General features: G+C 34.0%; 1 long non-coding RNA gene across 1 annotated transcript; it reads left to right on the forward strand.

The window, feature by feature from the left end:
* The first annotated feature begins 9,272 nt into the window (after positions 1–9,272).
* LOC105112720 (uncharacterized) lies at positions 9,273–10,792 on the forward strand. The gene is made up of 3 exons (XR_839816.1): positions 9,273–9,350; positions 9,431–9,483; positions 10,737–10,792. It is a non-coding gene; the product is annotated as an uncharacterized LOC105112720 (long non-coding RNA).
* The last annotated feature ends 1,599 nt before the right edge of the window (positions 10,793–12,391 follow it).

A 12,391-nucleotide genomic window follows, 5' to 3' on the forward strand; every position in this document is an offset into this window, starting at 1 on the left:
TTGAAGAGGTATGTAATACTTTTATTGATAGAACATGCACTGAAGAAACTATTCGGCTGAAATTATTCCCATTCTCTCTAAAGGATAAAGCTAAGCTTTGGCTAAACTCCCTGCGTCCTAGGTCTATAGGTACATGAAGAGAAATGCAAGCTGAATTTTTGAAAAAAATACTTCCCCACTCATAGGACAGCAGCCTTACAACGTCAAATGATGAATTTTTCTTGTAGTCCAAATGGGTCATTTCACCAAGCTTAGGAAAGGTTCAAAGACTTGTTGAATGCATGCCCCCACCATGGTTTTGAGATATGGAGGTTAGTGAGTTTCTTCTATAACTCTCTTACCGCAGATTTTAAAAAGTTAGTGTCAACCATGTGTAATGGTGAGTTTTATGACAAAGAACCAAGTGAGGCCTTTGATTTTTTTTGATCAATTGGCTGAAAACACAAAGCAATGGGAGACTTCTCTCCCAGTTCATGTTGAGTCTAGAAACACCATTTCTCATTCAAGTGGGAAGTTTCAATTGAAAGAGACTGATGACCTCAATGCTAGATTAGCCTCATTGGCTAGGAAAGTAGAGTCTCTTGAGATTAAAAAAGTGCATGTCATGACTGAACAACAAGAGGAAAGTTGTGTTGTTTGTGAGAGCAAAGGGCATAGGACAACTGAGTGTCCTACCATTCCAGCCTTCAAGGAAGTGCTATATGGCCAAACTTCTGATTCAAGTAATGTTAGAAAGCCATTTCCAAACCAAGTAGGCAATCCCTACTCTGAGACCTATAATCCTGGATGGAGGAACCACCCAAATTTTAGATGGAGAAATGAGGGCTCTTCAGTACCTCAAACATTTCAACCTCCACCCCAACCATTTCATGCTCCCACACATAACACATACCAACCACCTCATAAGAGATCCCTAGAGGATACTCTTCAATAATTCATGCAAATGCAAGGAGGAATCAACAACCAAGCTTACAAATTCCAAGACCAGACCAATAGGACCTTAGATGACATTCGAAGTCAACTAACTAAGTTGACTCAATCACTAAGCATTCAAGAGAAGGGAAAAATCCCATCTCAACCAATGCCCAATCCTAGAGGTCAGGTACACATGAGTGAATCCTCACCTAGTGAACCTTCAAACCATGAACAAGTCCAAGCAATCACTACCCTTAGAAGTGGAAAGATTGTTGACAAAGGTATAGGTTTTAGGATTCCTAAAGGTATTGTGGAGGAGAAATCTAGGGAAAGTGAAGAGGGAATCAAAACACAAGTGACAAATGAGAGTTTGAGTGACAAAGAAGGTGAGATAAATGAGAAAGAGATGAGTGAGAAAGGAGATGATTCAAGAAAAATTGGAGTCAAAGTGAGTGATTTAGAATTTGTTCCTAGAGCACCATTTCCACAAAGGTTAGGGAAACCTAAACAAGATCTTATGAACTCAGAAATCTATGAATTGTTCAAACAAGTGAAAGTCAATATTCCACTCCTTGATGCAATTAAACAAGTTCCATCTTATGCAAAGTTTCTTAAGGATTTATGCACAGTCAAAAGGAGATTGAATGTGAAAGAAAGAGCTTTTCTGACTGAACATGCTAGTGCCATCATCCACACACACTTCAATCTCTTTATGTATCATATCATGGAAAAGTGTCACCATTGCCTTTTGATATGTGGCTCCAGCATTCTTCAACCCGAATGGCATCACTTTGTAGCAAAATGTTCCCCATGGTGTGACAAAAGTGGTCTTCTCTTTATCTTCTTCAGTCATTTTAATCTGGTTATAACCGGAGAATCCATCCATGAAGGAGTAAGTTGAACTCCTAGCTACATTATCTACCAGGACGTTTATGTGAGGTAAAGGAATATCATCTTTTGGACTAGCTTTGTTTAGATCCCTGAAATCTACACATACTCTGATTTTGTCATCCTGTTTTGGTACTACCACTATATTAGATACCCATTGACGGTATTTAATAACTTCTAGAAAACCGGCATCCCACTGCTTCTCTATCTCTGCCTTGACTTTGAGCACAATATCCGGATGAGTTCTTCTTAATTTCCACTTAACAGGTTTACATCCTTCTATCAAAGGCAATCTGTGTACTACAATATCAATGTCTAAACCAGGCATATTTGCATAAGATCAGGCAAACACATCGATATACTCTTGTAGTAGTGAGGTTAAACTACATCTTTCTTCTATAGTAATCAGAGTTCCAATATTTAGCTCTCTTTTATCTTGCTTAGTGCCTATATTTATCACCTCTAATTCTTCCTTTGCAGGTTTCCAAGCATGCTCCAACTGTTCTACCCGTCTACCAAACTCTTCATCCCATTCATTTTCATCCATTGCAATCTCATCCTTATCAAAGTTTGGCCATTCATTTTCAATGCAATATGTTTGTGGATTTATGGAGGATTCACTTTCAGAATTCCTGAAAGTGGAAGGTGGGGCTTCTTCAATCTCCCAATTCTGGTTTTTAGTGTGAATGCATATCTCGTAGTCGAACAAAACAAAAGGAAGATAACAAATGCTGATGAAAATGCTTGATCTCAATAATATTTTAAAAGTTGGCTAAAAAATTATGAGAAGACCTTATGTTGTCATCTTGAGCTAAGATTTTCAACTAGGTATAAAAGCACAAAGCAAACTACAATGCAAAACACATAAAGCACATAAAAGCAAATATAAGTAGCCGCTTAATCATTACTTCTTGAAAACAACTAGGGCTTTTTCAATCTCCCAATTCTGGAATACTTCTTCAACTGAAAGCTTTCGCACAAAGGCGCTGGTTGGAGCTTCTTCTAGAGCATGGATAGTTAACTGAGGTAACAATTCATCTTTTTTTGTTGTTTTTTGCTCATCATCATAGTTCCAGCCTTTCTCTTCACCTTCCTCTACATTGTTGATATCCATGACAGCAAGTTTCTATCCCAAGGCTTCCATCATGTTTTCAGGTTTCATCATATATACTGACTTTGGAAAAGAAACATGGATAGGTGGGATTACAATGTCTTCTTCCTCTGGCTTTCTTCCTTTTATTCTAGCCAACCTTCTTTCTCGCTTTATCCTAGCAGCTCTCTTGTGATCGTCTTTCTTAGGCTTAAAGCCAAGCCCAAACCTCTGATCAGCAGCCTTAATTTTCATCATATTGACTCTTTTAAGATTTCTAGCAATTGAATCATTCTGGAATGGTAGCCCATGTTTCAAAAAGCATTTAGCTATCATTCTGGCAGTATCAGAAATAACTGGTCTTCTCAACACCGTATTCTCCGGTACCCATTCAGTGTTCACAATCTCGAAGGCATGGAGATTTCCATCTTTGCAATCTTCTGCTTCAATATAAGGGACCGCCACATTCATTACTGGTTCAAACTCAGATAAATATTCAGACTGTACCATCATACCATATAGTTTTTCCATGGAAAACTTCAAAGTTCTTTCCTTCTTACCCTCTACTCTTACAACATTCACCCCTCCACTGCTTGTAGCATGATTGGCTAAAGGGTTGGAATTCACATTCGGTGCATCATCAAAAGTTATCCATCCAGCTTTTATCAATTGCAGAAGCTTGTTTTTAAATGCGTTACAGCTTTCAATGTTATGCCCAGCAATGCCAGCATGATACTCACATGTCATATCAGGCTTATACCAATTTGGGTATGGAGGTTGTAGTGGGGTTAAGGGAATAGGGGCCACTTGCCTAATACTCAACAACTTGGAGTACATTTCTCCCAAAGGAAGTGGTAATGGTGGCAATCGTTCTTGGGTTCTTTGAAAATTCCTTCTTAGAGGATTAATAATCTGGTTACTTTATTGGTCATTTGTTAGTTTTGTTGGTTAGTAAGGAAAGGTTTAGTGAAGTTTACACTTGCAACTTGTTGGGTAGATATTTGGAAGTTATAATGATGGTAATTTTTCTTCTTACCCTTGTACCTTCCTTCCACATTGTTCACCTCAGACTCCTTCTTTTTCCCAGTAAAGCCTTTCTTCTCAGTAGGCTCTAACATTCTCCCCATTCTTATTGTTTGTTCTATCCTTTTAGCAATAGTTACAACATCATAGAAATGCTGAGCTGAACTACCCACTAGGTGTTCAAAGTAAAGAGATTTAAAAGTGTTGGAAAATAGAGTGACCATTTCTTTTTCTAACAAAGAAGGTTGCACATGGGATGCTTTTTCGCGCCATTTCAAAGCATATTCTCTTACAGTCTCTTTGTTGCCCTTCTCCATGACTAGTAAGCTTGACCTGTCCGGGGCTACCTCCATGTTGAATTTATACTGCTCCACAAAAGCTTTGACCAGATCTTTCCACTTTCTGATCTTTGTATTATCTAGCCTTGTATACCAGCTTAATGCTGATCCAAAAAGACTGTATTGAAAGAAATGGATGAGAAGTTTCTCATCATTCACCACTTCTGCCATCTTATTGCAATAAGATTTAAGATGAGTGACTAGGCATTCAGTTCTAGTATACTTGATAAATTCCGGTACCCTAAATTCTTTGGGTATAACTACATTTGGGACTAAACACATCTCTACAACATGAACGGGATCATATAAGTCTGCCCCTTCGAATGCTCTCAATCTTTCTTCTAGAGCGGTCAATTTATCATATTCAGTCATCAGTTGTCAAGTTTATAATCGGCACTTATGCTGGTGGAACATTGGTAGTGAACTGTTGTTCAAATGAAGAAGGATTTGCCCCTAAATTTTAAGAAGTGAATACAAAAGGAGCTACTGGCATAGATACAGATGGAGTTGCAACTGCTGGCTGAGTAGAGGTATCCTCTCCATACTTGGATACCAGGGCCTGCTCGAGTAGACTTGTAAGTCGTGCGATATCATTTTTCATGCTCTCCAACTCCCTTTGATAGTGAGCCTCTAGATGTGCTCTTTCTTTGTTCTCCATTATCTTTCTTCGTAGTCGAGTGTAATGAATTTTATGGTCTTTTGGGGGACCTATATTTCAACTTGAGTGAATGCAAGTAAAATGAATAAAATGCATAAATGGATGCAAAATGCCATATGGATGATGCATGCTTGTTATTTGTTTCAGGTTTTTCTTTAACTTATGATGAGGAACAAACCAGATCAGATTCTCTTAAGAAAGTTCTCACTGAGGACTCCAAACCTACAGGAACTTGAACCGATTTAGGGAAGAAATTTGATGCCATAAATCTATATCAAAATAAACATTTCTCATAATGAAAAGATGATGAAATTGTCTTTTATTGGTTTACAATATTAGAATTACAACAAGTCAATCTTTCCAAAGCCTTGGACCGTCATATGCTGCGATCTCATTAATTCCATCTCTGATTAACCCAAAAAACTGATGGAATTCATTTCTAGTCATTGGCTCACCATCTGCTATTTGTTGGGCTATGCTTTTTAATCCTGAAGTATAATTCTTGGTATCATCTGCTTGTACATGATAGCGCATAGCTTCAGAAGCCCAACATTCTGCTTCTTTTTCTGCATTTTCTTTTTCTGATGATAAGGTTTGCTCAATGGAAAGCAAATGGTCCACCTGCTCATATAAATTGGCAATTACTGCATCTTGATTTTGACACTGTTCCTGAAGTGATTTATTTGCCTCTTCCAACTTTAATGCCATTTCCTCAGATTTTGATGCTCTTCTAACCCATCTCTTCATGTTGACATCTTGCTTCCTCTTATCTTCTGATAGAAGTGCATATTTTTCTTGTAGCTGCTGGAACTCAAGTTGTTGATGTTGTAGCTGAGTTGACAAGTCATCCTTTTCCTGTTTTGTGATAGCCAATGCTTTTTCTCGAATGGCTAGATTACATGCTAACTTTCTTCTTTTAGCTGCTAACTCTTTCACTTCAGCATTCAAATTTAGGTTATAAGATTCTTGTTGAGCACGATCTTCTTCATGTATGTCTTCAGCAGATTGAATCAAAGACCTGGATGACCCTTCAAATGGAGGAACTTTGTATCCTTTCCCTCTCTTCTTTTGCCATATTGGATACCCTTTAGTTGTTTTTCCTTCTACTCTCTTAGTAGAAGTAACCCTACCAGGATGTTTCCATGCCTTTTTCACTGACTCGAATAATTTCTTCGAGGTCTTGAAATCTTCATAAAATGTTGCCAGCTCGATAGTCCTTGGAATAAACTGCTCAAATCCAAACTGTCGTAAAACCATGTTAGGACAATAACTAATACAGTAGCGAGCTCCTATCAACGAGACCCATAGGTACTCACCACAGTATGCCATATAAGATTTGAAGAAAGAATATCGACTCCTCCAATGAAATTGAGATTTACTTAGACTCAGAAACATTGATTCCCATGTAGTTCTTCCTACTTCATGGGGTACCAACCAAACCTGAAATCTTCCCCTCAATCATGTGACTCACAGTCCAGACAAACAACAGCTGCAAGCAACATCTTAAACGACCCTTTCCGTTATCAATGAGACGCATCTTAGTAACCATTCTTAACAAAGTCTATTATAATACTTCTTTAAATATTCAGGTTTACAAACTCTCGCATTGTTATCACTTAATTCTGCTCATATACTTATTTAACATGTATTCTTAAACCTTAATTTACACACACACACTTTAACATATGATTATGGGTTGCATATTGGATTATTACATTATTTATGTTATTTTGTTAAAGGTAACAACTAAGGGAAAGGGATTGTATATAATTAAGAAAAAAAAAGAAAAAAAAAGAAAAAAAATGATGATAATAAAAATGTAGATAAGTTTGGTTTCGTAGCCTCCCTAACCTAAGCAATTAAGCTCGAAGGGGTGTTTTAACACCTAATACCCTAAAGTCAACTAACTTGGGAGCTATTGGCCCAAAGCTTGTTACATGGGTTGAGGAGAAAAGCTTAAGGGAATCAAACATTGCACTATCTACATATCAGTAACTGCAACCCGAGTTACTAAGCTCGTAGGGGTGTCTTAACACTTAATGCCCTAAGACCAACTAGTCTTGGAGTCATTAGCTAAAAGCTCGTTACATGTGTTAAAGATGCATGATGTTTTTAAATTATATGTATATACATTTAAAAAAAAGAAAAAAAAAGAAGACAAAAATAATAATCCCAACCCAAGGAAGTTAACCTTAAACATTAGAACAAAAATTTTGTTTTCTTCCAAGAAAAGCCCCATAATTATGTGTTGATATATTGAGCACAAAAGAAAGGTTTATTAATATCTTGTTAAGAGGTATTGAGCAGATATATAAATTTAATGAGAGTTTGTTTATCTTGATAGATTAATGGAAGTTAAATGATGAATACCTTGCTTTGTAGAATTTGTAAATTTCTTTTTCTATTTTAATGCTTTGATTATTAGGGACTAGTAATAAGCTGGTTGGGGGGTGTGATTAGTACTTAAAAGTGCATTTTTATCATGGTTTTATATCATTATTTTGCACTTGAAGTATCAATAACTCCTTAACTAAAGCATGTTTTATAATAATATATCTAATAATATAAGATACCTTTAATTTGTGGTAAATATTCATTTTAAATGCAAGCCTATCACATAAATGAAAGGATTGATCGATGACTCTAAGAACTTAAATTGCAAGGATAAAGAGATGGCCAAACTTAGAAAAGAGATGTCGGTGCAATCCAAACCAGAATACTGTTCGGTAATTGGGTCATATCTGGAGCTATAGATCTCAGATTTAAGTCCACTTTATATGGATGGAAAGGTAAGACATAGGCCTACAACTTTCATATGAAGCCTAAGATCTAAAAAGGCCATTTTCAAGTCCAAATTGTAGCAACAACAAAAAAGCCTGAATATGTCCTCCAGCCCGAGCACTGTTTTGTATTTTGGCCATATCTGGAGTTCTAGAAGTCCAAATAAGCTGACGTTTTTACACTAGATAGCTGAGACAATTTCCTACAACTTTCATGTTTTTGAGTGGCTCCAATTTTGACGTTATCAATGACGTTTTGGGCAAACAAAAGAAGATAAGGATTGTCACCAAGTCAAGAGTTGGCCACCCACTTATCAATTAGTCATCAAATCAATAGTTCCCAAATTTGGCCTATAAAAGGAGGCATTTGTCATGCATTTAGGCATCTTGGTGTCCAGATCAAGATCATGCTCTTCCTTTCTCTCTTTGTATTTTTTGTAATGTTTATGCTTTGCTTTCATTAATATCAAGTTTATGCCTTTCATTTCCTTTCACTTACTTAGTTAACTTTAATCTTATTCATGTTCTTATTTTGTTTATTTATTTTTCTTTCTTTCATTATGTCTAACTAAGTTTATTATGTCAAGGTGAAAAGGTTACACTAATGGTGTAAGAATAAGTATAGTGTAAACTTAATATGGACTTTAATGTTTGATACTAACATGTTTTATATTTGTTATGTTTTTTACTCTTTAATACTTTGCTTGTTAAATGACTAATCTTGATTTATGTTGTATAACACTTGGTACAACAAATGCTTGGCACTTTCATAGCCCATACTGTATGGTATAACCGACACCTGAGCTATGAAAGGAACTTGATTTGTTGTTAATATAAGTTATAATCATGAATGCTTGACGACATTTACAAGTATTAGCATTAATCGAATAAGATGACTAATGTAATCATGTTAACAATCGATAATCTGATTGGAACCTCCTTTGTGTGTGGTTTCCAATTGAATAATAAGAGTTTATACTATACTTGTTTGACATACCATTAGTGGATCCTCTAACCTTGACATTGTTTGTTATCATTGTTAAATCTTTACGTTAATATTTCATCTCAAAGTTCTCATCTTCTTCTTCTTCTTTTTCTCCTTCTTTTTATTTATTTATTTATTTATTTATTTATTATTATTATTATTATTATTAGTATTAGTATTAGTATTATTATTATTGTTGTTGTTGTTGTTGTTGTTGTTATTGTTGTTGTATTATTGTTATTTATAATTTGTACAATTAACCTCCCTGTGGTTCGACCCCGGTCTTGCCGGGTTATTTATTACTTCGACACTCCTGCACTTGGGAGAAGACATCAATCTTTTCGTCATGTCAACTTCCACTCTTCTAGTGTATCCTTCTTCCCTAATAACAATATCGATCCCTAACTATTGAAAAATCACCCTCTCTTCATCGATTTCATCTTCCTTTATCCCAAACTATTCATCATCTTCGCATTCGTCTTCAGCATCCCTAATTTTTTTTCTTCATCTTCTTCTCCTTCTTCTTAACAGTTTCAATATTTCTCTGTAAACCACAAAAACATAGACCCATGGCAACATCGCACCAGATCCATCATCATCACCATCGAACATCCTAATTTACCCCTTCTTTGTAAACGTGTTAGGTTTTGCATTCTTTTCTTCAATAGCTCAGGTAATTAATTTAGAGTTTTTGTTTTTTTGTTGCAATTTAAATTACACTAAATAGTTCTAACCTAACTTTCCCAATCTCAGGTGTTATTCTGTCATGTTGATCCATCTCCCTCACCTGTAACTGAAGAACACCGGTAACAATTATTTTTCTGATACTTTGAATAATGATTTTAGGCTATTAATTCGATAATATAAGGTTTATGAAATGTTTTTACCATGATTTATAACCTAATTATGCATGTTTAATTGAAAATTTATGAAAAACCCCAAATTAATTTTTAGGGTTACGACTCATAAATTGAATGATTTTATGCAACTTGACCAATGCTGGCAATTCTTGTGTCTGGAAGAGAGTGATTTATGGAAATTATACATGTTTAATTGAAAATTTATCAAAACCCCCAATTTAATTTTTAACAATTAGTATTATCGATGCTGGGTGTTCTTTGATGTCTGCAAGTCTTTTTGTCCTCTTGTGCGCCGACACCTAGGTATTTTGAATGTATTCATATGCTTATATATATATATATAATAAAACTTGCTTGTTGATGTTGTGTTTCGTTAATAAGATTGATGTTTTATTTTTGTATCTTCATTCATTCTTTTTTTTTCTTGCTATTTTTCTTGTTATATATATAAGTAGTAGAATTGTGTAGTGAAAGAGGTTAGAATTCATGGTTGCTTCCTCCATGCATGGTGTTCAGTTAATTTCCCACATTAGCTATATATGTTGTCTGTTTTCACTTGATTGTCCTATCTTGGGGTCAGCATGCATGATTTGGAAACATTTTTATCACCAAATGGTTTAGGTGGCAGGCTTTTAATTCAGTTCAACTAAAAATGTTAGATGGTATCTAACTTTTCTTTTTAATCCTTCCTTCCCCCTAATTAATGTCCATTATTCTCTCCTTGCCTAGCTAGACTAGCAACCCACCTGTAAGGATGCAGTATCCCAAACCCTAACTATTTTTTTTAATCTAAAATGCTCTTAATTATATTTTAATATGATAGTTACATTGAGACTTTAAAAAAGTTCAAGAAACAATGTAAGAAATGGGACATGATTTTTTAGTACATGAAATATAGTAATTACACTATTTAATTTTATTTATTTATTTAATATTCTCTCTCTTTTTAAAAATTTCCTTAAATTAACTATTTTTTTATTTTATTTTTTTCAACTCAAAGTCATTCTAGATATAATAAGGAGTTTGGAACTGGCTATATGTTTCATCTATATGTATGCTTCAGCTATTGAATTTTGGATAAAAATCTGTAATATTTACTCATTTTGTTACAGTACCTATTGCTTGCTTTGTTATTTGGCTTTTTTTTTTTTTATTAATTTTTGGGTCCTGACATGACTTTGTTCAATATGATGGCTTAGGTTTTTAAGCATGGCATCAAGTTATCTTCCTCAATAATTAATTAGCCTTTGGGTTCTTCTTGGTACGAAAGCAATGTATTGTGTTCTTACTATTATTTACTATGGTCTCTTTCATGTTTTGTCCTTTTGAGGTCTTGTGCTTTTATATTACATGTTATTTACAAGGAATATCATTTAATGCATCCAGCTTCATTTGTTCATGTAATTTTTCTACTTGTCATTTACTGTTTTTATACAAACTGTTACCATTTTTTGCATCTACTATCATTGTTAATTAGAGTTAATTATAATTTAGTCTATGCATTTTTTATGATTTTATAAGTTAGTCATTATGTTTTTGAAAACCATAAGTTAGTTCCTTATTATAAATTAAATGTTAGTTATTTTAAAATTTTAAAATGAATCATGTTTAAGATTGAAATTTTTCAGGTTAGATCTTAGAAGAAAAAAAATTGTTATGAGAAGACAAGTGCCAAAAAATATTAAAAATTAATAGTTTAACTTGGATATGCTTTATGTTTTTCATAGTTTAACTGGATTTGTTTTAAAGAGTAGCAATTGTTATAACTAGATGGGTTTAAGATGTTATGCACAATTCCTTTACCTAAGAAGTACATTAGTAGATTTATCAATGAATGTCTACTGGAATTTTGTTTGTTAAAGCTTATTTTAGAGTTATTTGTTATGACATTCCATTTCTGCAACTGACCTCATGTGTCAGTTATTAACTAAGAGATGGACTTGTGTATTGTAGCTTCTTGGTAGGAATAATGGATTTCAAGTAGCATTCACTCATTGGCCATGTACAAAAGGAACTGCCACATTAGAGAACTGCCCTTGATGGAACTCAGTACAATCTTTTACTGTTAGATAGTGAAGGAATAGATGCCTATGATTAAATAGTAAGCACATTTACCTTATCAAGATGAACTGATGATTGTTATGCTGGTTTTATGTTTTAACAGTTCAAGAATTGATGAAATAGCTAATAATCAATTTTATTAATTGAAGAATTTTTTTCTATGATTCTTTCTTATTTATAATTTACACCATATCCTTTTTATATTCCCATACAGCTGCTATTTTGAATTATACAGTAATTGTTGTTTTGGTTAGCTAGGTTTATTTTCAGCTAAGTTATTTGTGTTATGCTTTTTGTACCTTGTTGTTTTGCTCTTTGAACTAAAAGCATCTCATTGGAATTTCCTTTTATGCAAAGGCTTGGTTTTGTAGAAAAATTATGTCCTAACCATAAAAATTTGTATTAAGTTATAGGTTTTAAGAGACAATAATTAGAGTAAATTATAATTTAATTTTTTTAAAACTATAAGTTAGTTCCTTGTTATTAAATTAATTGAAATTTTTCAAGTTAGATCTTAAATGAAAAAATATTTGTTATGAGAAGACAAGTGCCAAAAAAATATTAAAAATTCATACTTTAACTTGGATATGCTTTCTATTTTTCATAGTTTAACTTGGATTTGTTTTAAAGACTAGCAATTGTTATAACTTGATGGGTGTAACATACTGTTTATGTTTTTTATTTTTCCAGCAATATGAATGGCTTATTAGATCACAATATAATCCAATAGAGTTAGCTAAATCTGATTGGGTTGCAATAAGAAAACCTCCACCTTGGGCCATTGATTTTTGGG

The sequence above is a fragment of the Populus euphratica genome, unplaced genomic scaffold (genome assembly GCF_000495115.2).
Source record: "Populus euphratica unplaced genomic scaffold, PopEup_1.0 scaffold360.1, whole genome shotgun sequence".
Classification (NCBI taxonomy): Eukaryota; Viridiplantae; Streptophyta; class Magnoliopsida; order Malpighiales; family Salicaceae; genus Populus; species Populus euphratica.